We start from the raw sequence: 18589 nt of genomic DNA on the forward strand, positions 1-18589 counted from the left end.
GGGCGTGGGACCAGTACACAGAAGTACCAGCGACTATCCCACAGAAAACCTGTAGGTTTTTGAGAAGTGTCCTCTTGAAGTGCCAGCTTTCATCTGGTTTGAGAGACACTGGGGCAAGCATGACAGTGGTGGACAGGAACCTGCTCAAGCCAGAGGACTATCTAGGGCCTCCCAAATTATCGCCTGTAGGCTTAGTCAACATTACGACTGGAGACAAGACCCCAAAGTTTCGTGTCCAGGTTCATGGCAACGTGCCTGCTAACATTGTGTTAGGAAATTATTTGGTGGAAATGGGGATGATCTCGGATGGTCTACCCATAGCTGCCGCAGCAGTCACCTAATCACAGGTCACACTGAGTCCAGCTGCAAGTCCAGTACACTCGCCGACGGGGAAACCCAAGGCACGAAGAAGGAAGAGCAAGAAGGCCTCCTCTGTGAAAGGGACCCCCTTCTCTTCCTGCTGCTCCTGCAGCACCCATTGGGATTCATGCTCCGGAATGGGCTGGATCTAATGGTAAACCCAAACTCAACTCCTGAGGGAGACGAGGCAGAAGACCCTCCTACGGGAGCGGTGCTCCACCCGGAGGACCACTCTGACTTTCAATACCTGTTGGCTAAAGGGGGACACTCCCAGGAGGACTTCTGTAGGGGTCGGAGAGAGTGCCACTCTCTTGAGGGTCTGAGGAAACAGGCTCTGTCCCAGGCACAGGGAGAAGTGCCTAGGTCATTCCAGATACATTGGGAGGGTGAGCTCCTTGTCAGTGAACCCACTAAGCCTGAAACTGGTGCCCTCAAGAGGTTGGTGCTACCCCAGGTTTACAGGCCCTTCCTACTGCAGTTGGCGCATGAGGTGCCCTTGGCTGGTCATCGTGGCATGAGGAAGACAAAGCGAAGGCTCTCTGCCCATTTCTACTGGCCCTGGATGGGAGTAGATGTGGAGTCCCACTGCAGGACCTGCCCAACTTGTCAGTTGTCTGGCAAGACTGGAGGCAGTGTCATTAACCCACTGCAGCCATTGGCAGTGGTCGGCATACCATTTGAGAAGGTGAGCATCGACATTGTCGGTCCCCTTGACCCTCCCACTTCAGGTGGACATCTGTTCATCCTGGTCTTGGTTGATCATGCCACCAGGTACCCTGAGGCTATACCCCTTTGGACTATTACTGCCAAGGTGGTTGCCAGGGCTCTCCTGGGCATTTTCACCCATTTTGGATTCCCTAAGGAGGTTGTCTCTGACAGAGGATCCAACTTCATGTCGAGTTATATGAAAACCATGTAGAAAGAGTGCGGGGTAACCTACCTGTTTTCCACCTCTTACCACCCCAGAACAATGGTCTGGTGGAGAGATTTAATAAAACTCTCAAGGGCATGCTAGGCGCTTTGCAAGAGCCCCTAAAGAGAAAATGGGATCTACTCCTGCCATGCCTGCTGTTTGCTTACAGAGAGGTACATCAAGAGAGTGTTGGTTGCAGCCCCTTTGAGTTACTCTTGGGCCATCCAGTGAGGGGGCCCCTTGCCTTGATCATAGAGGGTTTGGAAGCCACCCCTCCAGGTCCTGCTAAGCAAGTGGGGAACTATGTGTTAGGCCTCAGATGGAGGATGACACAGATGATGGGTCAGGCGACAACTAATCTCAAACCCAGCCAGGAATTGAACAAGTACTAGCATGACCTTAAAGCCTTGCAAGTGGATTGGACTCCTGGACCAGAGATCCTTGTGATGGAGCCTACCAAGCCCTCAAGCTTTGGCAGATAAGTGGACTGGACCCTTTAGGATAATCGCCAAGATGGGTGAAGTCAACTATCTGGTTGACATGGGAGTCCCTGGGGTGGCCATGTTAACAGGCTCAAGACTTTCCATAGGTGAGCCAAAGTCTCATGTCTCTTGCTGGCTTCAGAGCAAGAAGAGGATGAGAGTGAGCCCCTTCCTATGTTGCTGCATAGCAACCCTCAGGATGGCTCAGTGGAGGAAATACATCTCTCTCCAGGCCTTACACCATGGTGTAGGCACGAAACTGACACTGGTGATAGTGTGTCTGTTAAAAGCAGGTGCTACCGTATGTCAGTCAATGTTAAGAACCACATCCAGGCTGAGCTCGCCAAGATGATGGATCTGGGTGTTATTGAACCCTCAACCAGTCCCTGGTACCGTTCAGTTGTCCTTGTTCCCAGGGCAAGTTCCCAGGCAGGTACCAAGGATTGGAGGTTCTGTGTCAATGCCGTCACCAAAACTGACACGTACCCATTGCCCAAGGCTGATGAGCTCGTGGGCACCATAGGTGCTGCCAAATTTGTGAGCACCTTCGACCTTACCTCAGGCTATTGGCATATAGCTCTGATGGACCATGCCAAGAAAAAGACTGCATTCTCAACAAGTAAGGGGCTCTACCAGTTCAGAGTCATGCCTTGTGGGTTGAAAAATGCACCTGCCACTTGCCAGCGTTTAGTCAATCATGCACTTGTGTGGCCTATTTAGATGACATCGCCATCTACAGTTCCACTTGGGAGGAGCATTTGACTCACTTGGATTAAAGTGTTACAGGCCTTGAAAAGGGCTAACCTCACTATAAAGGCCATCAAGTGCCAGATAGCTCAGGGGATGGTCACTTATCTTGGTCATGAGGTAGGAGGAGGTCAAATCCAACCTCTCCCCAGTAACATGACTGGGAGACTCCCACTACTCAAACCCAGGTGAGAGCCTTTTTGGGCCTCACTGTGTATTATTGCAACTTTAAAGAAGACTATGGAACCATAGCTGCCCCTCTGACAGCTCTGACTTCGCCCAAACAACAGAGAAAGGTTAATTGGACAGAAGACTGTCAGAGGGCCTTTGTTGGCTTGAAAGAAAGTCTGTGTAGGGCACCTGTGTTGTGTGCACCTGATTGCAGCAAACCCTTTATCGTCCAGACAGATGACTGTGACAACGGAATTGGAGCTGTCTTGTCCCAGTTCGATGACAAAGGGAGGAAACATCAGATTATATTAATCAGTAGACAACTCAAGGGTAGAGAATTTAGGTGGGCTACTGTTGAAAAGGAATGTTTCAGTATAGTTTGGAGACTTAGGTGTTTTAGGCCCTACCTTACAGGGTCTACCTTTAAGGTCCAAACAGAGCAAAAGCCCCTGAAGTGGCTTATGCAGATGAAAGGTGAAAACCCAAAACTGCTCAGGTGGTCCATTAGCCTGCAAGGGCTAGACTTCACCATAGAGCATAGACCAGAGAAGAGTCATGATAATGCAGATGGCCTTTCTAGAAGGTATGTTGACCGTCTGGATGAGAGCATCAGTCTTGTGGGAGAATAGATGCCCTGACCTCAGTCTGAGGGGTGGGGGGCGACGGTGATGCTGGAAATGCACCAGAGGGACAGGGCCTCCAAATCCTTGTCCTTTATTGCTTTTTATCATGAGTTCTGTCTTGTTTTCTTGTTTTCTGCGCAGGAGTTCATGTGGGACTCCTAGCGGTGCAGCTCTTCCTGTATTTGGTTTGGTGAACATACCCTTGGGATACCCTTATGGCACCCATGGGTGGAGTACAACCCTGTACTCCTAGTGTATGTTTTTGGGCACCTGGGTGTGGCCCACAGAGCAGGGTACAGGCTGGTGCCATCTCCGTGCTGAATTGACAGGTGCCTTGAGCGTCCTCTATATTGGGATGCCCAGGCCCTGTCATTGGAATCAGTGGATTCCTGATAGGAAACAAGATGGCCCCTGTGTTGCTTTCTATTGCCTGTTACCTTACTTTTCCCGAAGTCCCGGGAAGCCCCGACTCTCTCCCTTCCCCAGACAGGCTGTTGGGTGGAAGTTCCATATATGGTGTTGTGGGGTAGTACAGGCCAGACCGGTTGGATCCTTCCCAAACACTGTATGTTGTGGGTACGCCCATGAGGTGGGACCTGGGTGAATGGAGTGTGTGACAAATACACATTTGATGTTATGGGTGCCTAGTGTCTGGTGTTTGACACAATGACTGAGACAGCCCTGTCCAAAACAGGTATGAATGCAGCGTGTAGTGCTGAATGGCAGAGTGCTTGTCCGAATCCACATTCTGTGTTGTGAGTGTCTGGATGGAGAAGAATGGCCTGAATGCACTGTGCACCTGATTGGCTGCCTGACTGCCTAAATGCCCTTCTGAGTGATTGGTTGCCTGAATGTGACCCAGCAGAGTGAATGGGAGATCAACAGTATCTCTGGGGGCCTCTCACTGCTAGCAATCGTTCAGAAGCTGAAGTCGAAACTGATGCGTAACTTTGAAGCACACTGGAAGAAAAAGAAGTGCTACTGCTGGTCTTCGCAAATCTGAAAGCTGCTGTGCCTTCAAGGAACTGATCCAAGAGAGGAGCTGGCTAGGAGACCTCTCCCCGAGCTACAAGGGACCATCACCCACCAACTGATCTTTGCCAAAGCTCCCTGGTAGACAGACCTACGAAAGGCTGCTGACCGGAGAAGGGGACTGCTAAGGAGAACAAAGAGAAGCACCGGACAGCCATCCACCGTTGCAGACCTGAGCTGCAGTGCGCCCTTTGCCTAAGAACATTTTGATCCAAGGACTCCCTTGTTCAACATCATCGACCGCTTTCATCCTGCTGGAGAAAGTCAAGACCACCGACGACTGAGGAGAATCCCCCGGTGGGTTTCCCACCACCCGAAGACCTCAGAGACTCTGACGAAGCTACCGAAGCCAGCTGTGGTCGCGCCCCATTCAACCGATGCCAGACGCCGAAGACCCCACGCCCTTGCTGGGCCAAAGTTCTTCATTTACTTTTTGTGGCAACAAACACTCGTCGTCGAGGTGCACCGCATGCCTCAGCTTGCAGGACTTTTTCTTCCAATGATCTTCAACGAGCACCGCAAGGACCGAAGCTGCTGCTGCAACGACAGTGTTCTCCCTTTTACCTTGTGGGATATTGACAATCTGTGGCTCCTGCCTTAAAGGGAGGCGCTCAAGAAGGATCCATCAACGACCCAATGTTGAACTCTGCTATTCCAGATACATTAGGGTTGTAGAACTATTTAGAAGGAAATAAGACTCTTTTGAACAATATATGGACTGGGCTTGTACATTATATCTTTATTTACAGGTTGCCCAGGTGGGGGGATCCTCATACAGAACTATGCGTAGGTAAACATGGGCAGTACTCTGCCTAATGTTCTAACCGACTGCTTTCCTCCTATGTCTATTGTTGCTTCTCTCCATTACTTGATTTGTGTGACATTTAAACTAAGTCCAGTTGCTGAAATTTAATGAAATCGGATAGTAATTGTGGTGTCACGTAGAAATGTGTATATATTTGTCATTGTAGATTAATTGAGCACAGAGTGAATTATTGTGATTGTGTATATAACCTTGAACCTTAATTATATAAAGAACTGTGTTTTCACTAATACACTGTGTGGACATTCCTTTGTAGGTGCTTGGGGACTACACTGTACTTACGAACCAGCCTGCATCACCTCCTGAGAGCTAGGCCTTGATTGCTCACCCACGTTTGACCAAAAAGAGAATCTTGGCTGGGGTCCTCTGTGCCTCTCCTCTGCCATATAGAGAGCAGGAGTACAGACACCCCACACCAGTCTTTACAATGGTGTTTCTCTATTTTTGAAGACAAATCTGAATACCAGTTTCCACGTCTATACCATGATAGGTCTTTCAGATATAGATATCCTCATAAAATAATTCACCCCTCCTTTTCACCCCATAGGGATGGAATTTCCAAAAATCATTCCTTACTGGATGCCTCCTGAAGCTAGGTCTGTACTAAATAAATATATTAGTAATAATAATAACAATTATAATAATAATTATAATAATGGTGGTATGAGAACCCAAGTATCCTTTAGAACTTCAGGAGTGTGTTTTCTGGGACCGGAAACACTAGCTTTAGATCACTTTGCAGAGCAAGGGCAGATTTGATTATACATTTATATGGATAATATGTACCCAACAGAGACCAGACCAATCAGAAACTCGATTGCAGGTTCACAAGTAATGGGAAAAATATTTTCTTTAACCAACACGTTGATAAAAGGTGCATGATTACGACCACTATTTGGGTGAAAGGCAATGCATTTTCACAATTGAGACGGGACTCTAGGCCTTCTAAGACATGTAATTCTCTTCTTAGCATGTCAGCAGTCATGAGGCATTTAGGAGCATGCTGTGGATCTCCAGCGTCCCAGGCCAGAGTTAAACGTTTACATTTGATAGATGAGACAGAATTACCTAGCAGAACACCACAGACCAGGTCTGCGACAGTCTGCAGAACCTCACATGAAAGCCACCACTATCCGACAGTGTGCAGTTGGCCCGCAAGTGCCAACACACGGAGAACAGGTAATGTATGAATTTGGATGCTTCCGTCTCTAGTCCCTGCATGTTCACTTGTGTTATCAACAAACCCAGAAGCAAAATGGGGCATGTCTATGCAAGGCTGCACCGAGAGGAGTGATGCCATTTTGTGAGTGATGTGAGACCACTGCTAGATGAATTAATACCTGACCAGACAACTCTTTTCTGTAAAATAATCCACTGTGTAATCAATTAAATTGTCAATCTAAAGGGATAATCATTTTAACTGGTAGGTGGGATGGACATAACCAATGGGAGGGGGGGGGAAGTTTCATATGACACACTCCCGAGAGTTATAATGAAATTGATTGATGAGCTTTGCATTGTACAAGGTGACATGTTTTTCTTGTGTATTGATGTGACAGTTCCAAGAACACACACGCATTCTTTGTATATAGTACTTAGAGATGTATTGCATAATTAATGCTTCTAAAAGAGTGCTACGGGACTGGACATATTTTCAAAGAGAATAATAAAGGTTGCTTTGAATATCTTTGTCTGCAATTATTATATGCAGATGCAAATGCCAATCGCTTGCATATTTAAACACAACATTAGCATTAACAAATAATTACCATCCTGTGGCTACCATCCATCACTGGTGCATGGACACAAAAGTAACATTGATTCAGGTCATGAATGGGTATGTTTACTGTCCATCTATTTTTTTTCCTGTTCAGAGATCGAAACAATCATGTGTTCATGTGTATTCCTTTTCAGCTGTTATTTTCTGCTCCTTTTTTTGCAGGCCTACAGTTTGTGAGTAATAAATGGGATCAAATCGATTTCATGCACATCTTAATAGCTATCTGTGCAAGTCTTGTATCAAGGGGAAGCCTGAATTTGCATGTATTTTCGAATATGTTTTTAAAATACTGCCTGCTTAAGATGCTAATTTACCCGGAGACAAACGTTCAGAAACACAAAAAACCATCCATAATCTCACACTATTGTAGTTTCAGTAGATTTTTACAGATAAGCAACACATTATATTCAAATGTCTCACTTGTTGGGCAAATACTTATATATTATAGAACAGTGATGGCCATATGCTCAACATTGCAAAATAACGCCCTGTTGTTTCTCCTTTCATATACCACTGTACTAAGGACATTGCTGGGACTTGTTCTGGAAGTTTTTGAGTTAGGGCAGTCTGACCGGAGACCAGCCTATTGAGGATGCTCCTATGGAAGAGTAGCCTTGGATCCATGTTGCCAGCAACGGTTTCATTGTCATCTTTGTGATGCCAGGGTTGGTTTCAGACTTAAAATGAGGCCTTATTTGTATGAAAACTATATTCAGGATCAGTATGTCAGGATGCCTGTCTGGAAAATGGCCAGGCATACTTGTTTCTGGCGATGTCCTGGTCTAGTGTCGGGATTGGCCTCAACTGTACTTCCTCTAATTTTGCTGTTGATTTACCTCACTCGTGGAACCCGAATTCCTGTCTCCTGCTGGTCAGCATCATACACCCACTCCCATATGTGGGGCTTGCTGTGGCCAGGTCGGAGGGAAGACAAAGATTGGACATAAGATCAAGACAACATATTTTTCTGGGGTTCTAATAAGTGATGTATTATATAGCAAAATTAAAACAAATTTAGAACTAGTCTATGGCATCAACAAGAAACTATTCAACATAGATTTAGGGTCCACACGTTTCAAAGTTCATTTGGGTTTTTAATGCTCAATGTGCAGTGTGGCAACAATAATCCAAAGAGGGAGATGGTGCACTTTATAAAAGGTTGACAAAGAACCAAAAGATAGTCTCTCTCATAATAGTAAAACAGTTGTGCCCCCTCTTTGCTGTGACTTCGGTTCCTTGACAATACTTGTTTCTTTTTCTTTGGGTTGCAGTTTTATTTGAGATTCCAGTCCCCTCCCCTCTATAGAAACCAAAACATGGGGGCCCACAGTGTACAACCAATGTTAAATATAACTAAAGGTGTTTATTTTCTCCCAGAAAATGCCAGATGCAAAGAGAGTTTAAGTCTGTACAGCCACACATAAGGGCGACACGGTCTGTGGCTATGGGTGTCCCTGGATATGTTTGACGCTCGCGTGCTGATTTTAGCTGCCCCACCCACTAACACTGAGATAGGAAGAGGAGAGGATAAAACCCAAACCACAGCACCCTTGCAGTATAAGCCTGCTGACATAAGGGCAGAAAATGCCAGATGCAAAGAGAGTTTAAGTCTGTACAGCCACACATAAGGGCAACGCAGTCTGTGGCTATGGGTGTCCCTGGATATGTTTGACGCTCGCGTGCTGATTTTAGCTGCCCCACCCACTAACACTGAGCGAGGAAGAAGAGAGGATAGAACCCATACCACAGCACCCTTGCAGCATAAGCCTGCAGACATAAGGGCAACACTGTCTGTGGTTATCCGTGGAGTGCCCGTGAGAGTCGTGTGCTTATGACATCGCTTGTTGAAATCAGCATATTACAGTAAGTCGAGTACTTAAATTTAACTTTGCTTCTCCATCGCCACAGGCTGCAGTCGGGCTAATTGTCTCCAACAGACTCCGTTGCATACCTTGAAGGCACGTCCAAGCAAGGGAACCTACTAAATGCACCCTTATACTCCCATGCGTTGACTTGTTGTTCCTCTGGAGGCTGTTGAGCGGCGCCCCACCGCTTGTGATAATACCTGCATGGGAACTGACATTGCCTGCGTTGGAGAGTGCGTGTGAGAAGGCAGGGCGGGGCAGGGGGGAGAGTCGGACTCTGGCAGCTCGTTAAGATGTCGAGGCGTGCCCTGCCCACCCCTACATCTGGAATGAGTACCCCCTCCTAATAGTCTGCCCATCTAAGGTGCTGAGATTCACGTGCTAGGGTTATAATTTCCTTGCTACCACAATGGACTTTGTTATGGTCTTTGGTAGCGTTAGCAGAGACTGTGTGAGCTTGTGAGCTGTGAGCTGCTAGCTGCAAAAGCACTAGCACTTTAGTTATACATTTAATTTAACTAGATGTTTTAAAAGGTTTTAAAGGGTGTTTTTTTGTGGTACAACAGTGTTTTAATAGCATACAGCCTTGTGTGTTAACGGTTTTAAACCATAAGTGGTAATTATACTTAGCATTGCTCCCAATTCACTTAATCAAAACTACTTTATACCTCGTTATTATGGTCAAACGGAAGGCGGTGCTATCCATCTCACCGACGAGGTGTAGCAAAAGGGCGCACCAAATACTTGACCCTATTAATAATGTTAATCTTCTCATCACAGAAATTAAGGGCCTTAAAGGTAGCTGCTGATCCTTAGTGCAGCCTGGAAATTGAAGATACCGAAATACTCTCTGAAAGTGTCGCCCCCATTTTAAAGCCCACAGTCCAAGTTACAACATTTAGGCAGAGAGATTGGAGAAAATCCCAGGACCCCTTGGGCAAATATGAAATAGGCCCCTTTGCGGGCCAGGAAGGGGGTAAGAATTACATATTACACACCACCCAACAAGCGGAAGAGTGTGCACAAGTAATAGAGCTACATAGCAAGTCAGTGGAATATCCAACCCTCCAGAGCCCTATCGCTTCCCCTACGAAAGAGATCTCCATAGCCCTTCAGTTGGGATGGGACATGCTGGAGGATAATGCAACTACAGTGAATTATATTATCTGGGATTGTATTGTTATGTTGCCCACCAATAATCAGTATTTGGTCCTGGCGAAGAATTGTCCAACGGAGGAAATGGCGTTATTCCCGGTCCCATTGGTTTCCCCGTGAAACAGTATAAAGCGAATTGTTCCACGGCCCAGTGACCGCATGAACATAACACTGAGTGCATGTGCGTGGACATGGGGATGCAGACAGAAGTGGCTGAAACCACCACCAATCTTGCATTTGGGAGTGCTATGGGTTGTAAGGATGCACTGAGTGAATCCTCGGCTTTCATGGACATCTTATGAGGAGGAGGGGAAAAGATGATTAAGAGCCATCTGGGTGGGGTTGCTGCAGAGCTAGGGTCCATCAAGGCCAGGCTGATTCCAATATCTGGAGTGAACTAGGGAGTGCGCAAATGCTAACCCCGGTTAAACCAAGTGGAAACCCGCAAGCCAAAAATTTGAAAAACGGCCCACAACCTACAGGCAAACATAGCAACAAGAGTGGTATGAACAAGGGGGCAGGTGTGAGGGTTGTATGGTCTCCCCTGGGGTTGGTGCGATTAACATCATAAGTAGATCCCTGCAAAGATCATGGGAACAGTGGGTGGGATGACAAGGTGACCAAGGGGTACATCCACACCCCCCCACCAAGCCAGGCGCACTCCACAAGGGCTCTATGAGCCAAATTCCATACCCCTGGGGCACATCCACGGGGGAGGTCATTGGCTCAATTATGGAGGGTAGTTACCCCTTTGCTATCAACTATAAGGTCTGACCAAGCAGGACCTTCTATTACCTTGCATAATGTGCGAAAACTGGTAGCCAGGGGCACACACAAACTCAGAGGCCTTGATCAATACAGTTATCCATTATCTAAGAGTAAAGAGAGGTTGTAAATCAATCATTAGAAGTGATATAATGGATTACACGAGACAGAGGATGTCCCCGAATGAGGATAACAGAATTTTGATCACCCTAAAAAATGTGTGGTTAAGGGACGGCCTTCTGTCTATAGTGGCAAGGACATATCATCTGATGGGCTCCAGATATCAATTAGACCCACATCTGGTACCCAGTGGAATGACGAGTGATCCAATTTACACATGCCCCATCAACGCTCCTTTTGCCTAATGAATCCATGGAGGACAGTTGTCCCCCTAGAAGGATAAAAGCGGATCTAGAAGCCAATGATTGACATAATGTTGCCACAGTTATAGGGGCTCTGATAAGGGAAAAAGCCATCTGCTTGATCTCCTGGAACATAGCTGAGCTTAAGAAATATCTAGTGGATAATGGGTGGTGCGATCTATTAAGGGGCTATGATATGATTTGTATGCAGGAGACGTGGGATTTGGAACCAACCAGTTTCCAGAGATACTAGGTCTTCCAGGTACTAGCTAGAAAGGCACCTAGGGGAAGGCCCGATGGAGGGCTAGCAATATGGATCAATACAGCCCTGGATCTCCGTATAGAATCTATAGAAACCGGCTCTCCAGATGTCCAGTATTTGGTGTTGAATGGTATTAGTGCCCAACCAGTTACCATATCTAACTTGTACAATAGATTAGATTCCAAAGTCTCGATCAGTGCCATCGATTTGGTTTGAGACCAAGTATTGTTTAGGCTTGGCCTAGTCAATTTGAACCATTTTATTATTTTTGTGGGTGACTTGAACATTCAAATAGAACCCCTTTTAGATATGGAGGGGACATGGGATGAGCCAGATGAGGCATGGGACATTCCAGCCTTGGTCAGGCCACCTAGGAGAAGAGCCCATCCATAAGTGCTCAGTTGTGCCACAACTTTACTGGTAATGGGTTTTAGGGACTATAATGGTTGCTTCCCCAAGGAACAACCACCAAAGCAGATTTATGTAGGGCACAGGGGTTTCTCGTATATATATAGATGATATCTTTGTATCGATGGAGCTATGGGCTGCGATACAAGATTTTGAAGTCCTGAGTATAGAAGGGAGCGGCCATAAGCCACTATGTATAAAGTTAATTGGGTGGGGTGGCTCCACCAGGAATCACTTAAATGGCCCCTTTAATAACAGTGTACCATTTGTGTACAAAGCTCAACAAAAAAATGAATAAAATGGGCAGATTTGGACTTAACTCATGCGAGGCACTACATTTATGGCGCCATTTTGCCATTAATATAACAGTGCTCCCGGGTAGACATGGGAGAGAAAGAAATTTTGCCCACAGTTATTGAGACCATTCAACCCTTTGTCATGAAACCCAGTCAGGCTATAAAAAAGTGTGCCACGCAAACCTGCCCTTGGATTGTAGGAGTGCTTGGAGTGCAATTTTAAATTGCCTAAAAAGTAAACAACCCATTGACAAACTAAAACTTAGATCGCTTAGGTTAACATTTAAAACCCTGACAAATACAAAGAAAGAGGCTGTTTGGGAAAAATAGGAACATTTACAAGAGGTGGGTTTGACAGGCGATTCACAGACTTCCTGGAGTTTGGCGAGTGGTCTGGAGGATGGACGGGACAGAGGGATGGTTTCTGAAATAAGTCATAATTCCTGGACCAAACATAATTGGGAGCTGTATGGTACGAATGAACGCTCAGGAGAGCAAGCACAGCTCCAATTGTGCATGGATGGGGGGATCATCAGCAGGCCTAACCAATTGGAAATGAGGGAAATCTGTAATTCAATCCAAACACAAAAGTGGGGTAAAGCACCAGGCCCTGACCTTACCCCAACAGATTTATTTAAAGATGAGATAACGGTCTGGGGGCCCATGTTATGGCTCCTTTTTAATGCATGCCTCAGACAAAACAGGGACCGCCCTCCTTGGGGAACGGCCATTATAATCCTTATTTATAAGAAGGGAGGGAGGACCCTTTTAACTTTATGCCCATATTGCTATTGGACAGGATAGGCAAAGCCTTTGCAAAAGCAATATGCGTGCATCTTCAGGAATGGGTTTCGCAAAATTAGTTCATTGACCACCTCCTAGCTGGATTCCAATCTGGAATCAGAACGATAGAACAGGCATTCTGTTTTCATGTCATAACACAGAAGTACCCGGCCCTGAGGAAAATGAAGGTATACTCTGCCTTCGTCAACCTCAGGACCTCGTTAATGTTAATGTTAATGTTAAAGGACATTTGTACCACGCACTATCACCACGAAGTGGTCCCCTGGCACTCTGACGGCTCTGAAAAAGGGGAGGAGAGGGGGCGGGTTAGTGGGAGTAAGCTGGAAAAGTGCAAGAGAGCAGTGATGTGCTGTTGGCAGCCTCAGCCCGGTGGGTCCGTTTGATGGGCTTGGGGTGTTTTACGGTCTGTAGTCATCGTGTGCTGTTGTGCAAGTCTATGTGTGGTTTGTTTTGTTGTTGCATTGTTGTGAAGTTTGTGCAGATTGCTGCGTTTTAGGCTTGTGGTTGTGTTTGCTTAGAGTTTGAGAGGTGTATGCGGAGGGATGGAATTGTTAGTTGGTTGGTTAGTTGGCATTGCTGTCCATTGCAATTATGGGATTCCATTTAGGTGCGGTACATGCTGACATTCACATTTCTATCTAGATGCGATGCAAGCCAAAGTTAAGAATCCTGAGTGAGGCACATGCTAACAGTCACACTTCCATCTAGATGGGACGCAAGCCAGGGTTCAGAATTCTAAGTGTGGTGCATGTTAAGATCCACATTTCTATCTAGATGCGATGCAAGCTAAAGTTCAGAACCCTGAGTGTGACACATGCTTACAATCACATTTCTATCTAGATGCAACGCAAGCTAAATTCCAGAATCCTGAGTGTGGCAAATGCTAACTATCACATTTCTATCTAGATGCAACTGAAGCTAAAGTTCAGAGTTCTAAGTTTGGTGCATGTTAAGATCCACATTTCTATCTAGATGCGATGCAAGCTAAAGTTCAGAATCCTGAGTGTGACACATGCTAACTATCACATTTCTATCTAGATGCGACGTGTAGTAGTTGCTCGCGCTTCCGCGAGCCTTTGTCAAAGGTTCCAGGCGCGTGGAATGTTCATGAGTTCCACGCTCGGGGCGGCGGTTGGTTTTGAAAGGAAGGAGCTGGGAGGGGATGGATGTTTACGGTGTTCGGGTTGAAGAATAAAGCTGACTTCCACATACCTGTTTCTTACGTTATTACACTGGCGACGAGGGGTCTTCAACCCTGACCCACGCGCCTTGTCAAGCCGTAAACATTGTCTGGTGCCTCAGCTGGTCTTCCGGGCTGCGCTCCCGGATGAGGTCGAGCGCGGCCCCCGGCGTGATTGGTTTCAGCTGGGCCAGCGCTACCTTCAGTTTCAGCGATCCGGCCGGCCGCGCTCCCGGACGAGGTCGAGCGCGGCACACGGCGGGGAGTGCAGCCGTTGTCTACGGCTGAGCGGCCGCTGTTCTTTCGCCGAAGATCGATCCGGCAGAGCCGCGCTCCCGGAGGAGGTCGAGCGCGGCTCGAGGGAGTGTGTGCAGCTGACGCCTTGCAGCTTAAATAAGTCGGGGACTGATGAGCAGAGCAGGTGAGAGGTGGACCCTGGGAGGGGGCACAGCCCTGCGCTATTCATAGCCGGGAAGGCGCTCTAATAGACCACGGGTGTCACGCTGTTCGGCTCCGCCCATTACATGAGGAAGCGAGCCGAAGGCTTCCGATTCATTGGTGGGTGTGTCTGCACTACATCGACTTCACGGAGAGGAGGGTTAACTCCTTGAGTGCGGACGTTACAGGATCTGCACGCCTCTGTTGGCCACATCTGTTCAAAGAGGAGGGAAGTGACTAGTGCCTGCCTGTGTGACCATATTGTACAAACCATTTCATGTATTCTCTGCCAGTAAAAGGTTTTGAGTGGAGTAATTCATCATACTAGTCTGCTGTTTAGGACAGGGTGTATGTGATTGCACCTTGTTATTCAAGGAAGTTGTGCAGACATTTTCATCTGTTCCATTGCGTTGACCTCAGTCAGTGGCTATGTCGGTTCCATTGACCATGCAGCACAGCAATGCTCGCCCACCTCCAGCCTTCCTCCCCAATCCTGGGGAGCCCCCCATAGCATGGGAGCTTTGGGTGGACACTTTCAAGGTATACCTGAGAGCGTCAGGTGGTTCCAGAATGTCTGATGATGACAAGGAAGCGACTCTGCTCAATTGCCTTGGTACGGAGGGTTTGAGGGTCTTCAGGCACCTTCCTGGTCAGGATGTTTTGGCCTTGTCTTCAGGCGAAGGAGATGGAGATGGGGGGCAGGCCGTGATTTTGGCATTTGCGACTGCTCTTAAGAAGCTAGAGACACGCTTTGGCAAGAGAGCTAACATTGTGCTTGAGAGGTATCATTTCTTCTCAAGGGCACAGGGTCCTGGCGAGAACATTGATTCGTATGTGACGGCACTGCGCACTCTCATTTCTACATGTAAGTTCACGGGCATGGCGGATGAATACATTCGTGACCAGATCATGATGAGGACTAGTGACTCAAAAGTAAGGGAGAGATTATGGACGGAGAAGGATCCTCCATTAGAGAAGGTGATAGAAATAGCTCGTGCCCTGGAGGAATCAAGGAAGAGCGTCAAGGAAGTGACAGAAAAGGCGGACATTGTACACATGGTTCAGCCACGCAAGAATGAAGAAAATCGGGCCAGGGACAAGGATCAAAGAGCGACGCCGAATAGCAGAGATTTCTGCAAGAAATGTGGTTGGAGGGGTCATGTTGCTGGAGCTAGGGAGTGTCCTGCTTCCGCTGTTGTGTGCAGAAAATGCAAGGGAAGGGGACATTTTGCCCGGATGTGTAAGGCTGCTCCACAGAAGGAAGTTGTGCGGATGGTGGACCCTGAAGAAGATGATAGTAATGTAACGGTTGTAGGATATGTTAGTCCCTCTTCTATGGCGGATGTGCTTCCAAAAGAAGGTGCGCTGTTGAGTGTGGGACCGTCAAAAAAGAGTGCGTGGGCTACCCTTAGTGTGAATGGAGTTCCCCTCAGTGTGTTGGTCGACATGGGTTCTCCTTACACCATGATTTCTCCTGAGATGTACAAGTCTAAGTTCCATAAGGAGGTGTCTAGTTTGAATCCGTCTGACATTAATCCATGTGCGTATGGGCGTGTTCCGATTAAAGTATTGGGATACGAGTGGGTTGATATTGAATTTCATGGCCGGAAAACCAGAGGAAAACTCTATGTAGCTTGTAAGGGTGATCCAGTTATTGGGTGGGATGAGCAGGCTGCCCTGGAAATGGAGGTTCGCCCTGGCAAAGCTGTCCCTGTTTTGTGTGTGAGCAAGGGAAGTGAGGGTGGTTTGAGTCAAGGGAGTGCGTTGACAGCCGATACTCTCCAAGAGAGGTTTCCGTCAGTTTTCTCCTCTGTCCTGGGCAAGTTGCAGGGTTTCTCACACAAGATCGTGCTCAAGAGGGGTGCTGTTCCCGTTGTGCACAGAGTTAGGCGTGTGCCCATCATGGCACGTGAAAGTCTCCAGACAGAACTTAAAAAGCTGATGGAAGCAGGTGTAATAGAGGAGGTAGAATCTTCAGAGTGGTTAGCCCCGGTTGTATTGGCACGAAAATCCGATGGTGGTATGAGGATGTGCGTTGATCTAAGAGATTTGAATTCAAGCATCTGGATAGACAGGCATCCTGAATATACACGAAATGCTTTCACTTGTGGGAGGGGCATCTTGTTTCTCCACCTTAGATTTGTCCTCTGCCTATCACCAGGTGGATCTACACCTTGAATCACGCCCTCTTACTTCGTTCATTACGCCATTTGGAGCCTTCCGTTTCCAGCGTATGCCATTTGGTTTGGCATCTGCCTCCGCTGTTTTCCAGCGAGTGATGCAAAAGTTGTTTTGTGGAGTGGATGGTGTGGAGTATTTCCAGGACGATATCTTGGTGTGGGGCAGGTCACGTGAGGAACACGATGAGAGGATTCTACGAGTTTTGGGCATTTTGGAGAAGAGTGGTCTAACGGTCAAATTGAGTAAGTGTAAAATAAGGGTGGAGAGTGTGACTTATTTAGGACACACACTGGATGCCAAAGGGATACATCCCAAGGCTGAATTGGTGAAGGCGTTATGTGAAGTGGCTCCACCCACCGGTAAAGACCAATTACGGTCGTTTTTGGGATTGGCTGAATATTATAGCAGGTTTATTCCCACGTACTCCGACAAGACAGTGGCCATGAGAGCCTTGCTCAAAAAGGGTGTACGTTTTGAGTGGTCAGAGTCATGCCAGCTTGAATTTGAAGGCTTGAAGGATCAGGTGGACCAGGCTCCATCGTTAGCTTCCTTTTCTCCATCAAGGAAGACAGTTTTGACAGTGGATGCCAGTGAGTATGGTGTAGGGGCTGTTCTCGAGCAGTGTTTTGATGGATCGTACCGCCCTATTGCTTTTGCGTCCAGGGTTCTTAGTGAGGCAGAACGTAGATATGCTGTCATAGAGAGGGAGGCCTTGGCTGCTATCTGGGCATCCAAACATTTTAGAACATTCTTGTGGGGGGTGGAATACACTATTCGCACCGATCATAAACCCCTGGTGCATGTATTGACATCTAAGGGATTGTTCCAGGCATCCTCTAGGGTGATGCGCTGGATGGCAGACATGAGTGAGTATAATTTTAAGGTGGAGTATTTACCTGGCACTAAAAATATGGTTGCGGATGGTCTCTCTCGTTTTCCTCGCCATGATGTAAGTGTGGAAGACTCAGCACAGGCTGTGACGAGTGATGAACATGTGTTGGTGGCCAAGGTGTTTCAGGCCGTTACTGAGCAGGAATGGAGTAGAGAGTGTGCAATGGATCCCGTGTTGAACAACATCAAGGCAGCTCTCGCTACCGGTGCTGGCATGCATGAATTGGATAAATCGTTCGGACAAGTATGGTCTGAACTGTCTGTGGGTCCGTGGGGCATTGCCAGGGGTACCAGGTTAATACCACCTGAATCTCTTAAGGCCAAGTTGGTGGAGTTGGCTCATGAAGGGCACATCGGTAGATCTATGACGAAAAGAAGGCTTAGAGAAGGGTATTGGTGGCCCAAGATGGATGAGGAGGTTGAGAAAGTAGTTAAGGACTGTGTGGCTTGTTCAGTCAGTGATAAGAGTAGGACAACGTCGCCCCAACCCGTTCAGCCTGTAGAAGTGCCGCAAGATGTGTGGTCAAAGGTGGCCGTAGACATTATGGGTCCCATGGACACTTTGGGAGGAGGTTTCAGATATTTTGTAGTGTTGGTTGACTACACATCTAGGTGGGTGGAGGCCACGGCCTTATCCTCGGTCACCACTGAGAAGGTGATTGACTTCTTGTCGGCGGTGTTTGACAGGGAGGGAGTTCCTGCTGGAGTAGTCACCGATAGTGGTCCCCAATTTGTGTCAGTCGCCATGCAAGAATTCTTCTCCAAGCTAGGGATTCGTCATCATAGGGTGGCTTTGTACAATCCAGAGGCCAATGGATTAGTTGAGCGGATGAATCGGTTCGTGAAAGGGGCGGTTCAGTTGGCCCTCGCAAATGGTTTGCCGTGGTGCAGTGTGGTGACTGAGGCCCTAAAGGCTTATAGGGTTACACCATCATCATTTACTGGTGTGTCTCCGTTTGAATTAATGCGAGGTAGGAAACCAGGTTCTAAACTCCGGGTAGCCGCTCTTGGGGGTGGTGTGCAAAGTTGCATCAACATGCAGGAAGTTCTT

The 18589-nt window shown here is 47.4% G+C and overlaps 1 protein-coding gene across 4 annotated transcripts in view; it reads right to left on the reverse strand.

The window, feature by feature from the left end:
- DIAPH2 (diaphanous related formin 2) overlaps positions 1-18589 on the reverse strand; it is a 5141990-nt gene that overhangs the window by 3309085 nt on the left and 1814316 nt on the right. The window lies entirely within an intron of this gene.

Source organism: Ambystoma mexicanum, chromosome 5p, assembly GCF_040938575.1.
Source record: "Ambystoma mexicanum isolate Mex_15411 chromosome 5p, UKY_AmexF1_1, whole genome shotgun sequence".
Lineage (NCBI taxonomy): Eukaryota > Metazoa > Chordata > Amphibia > Caudata > Ambystomatidae > Ambystoma > Ambystoma mexicanum.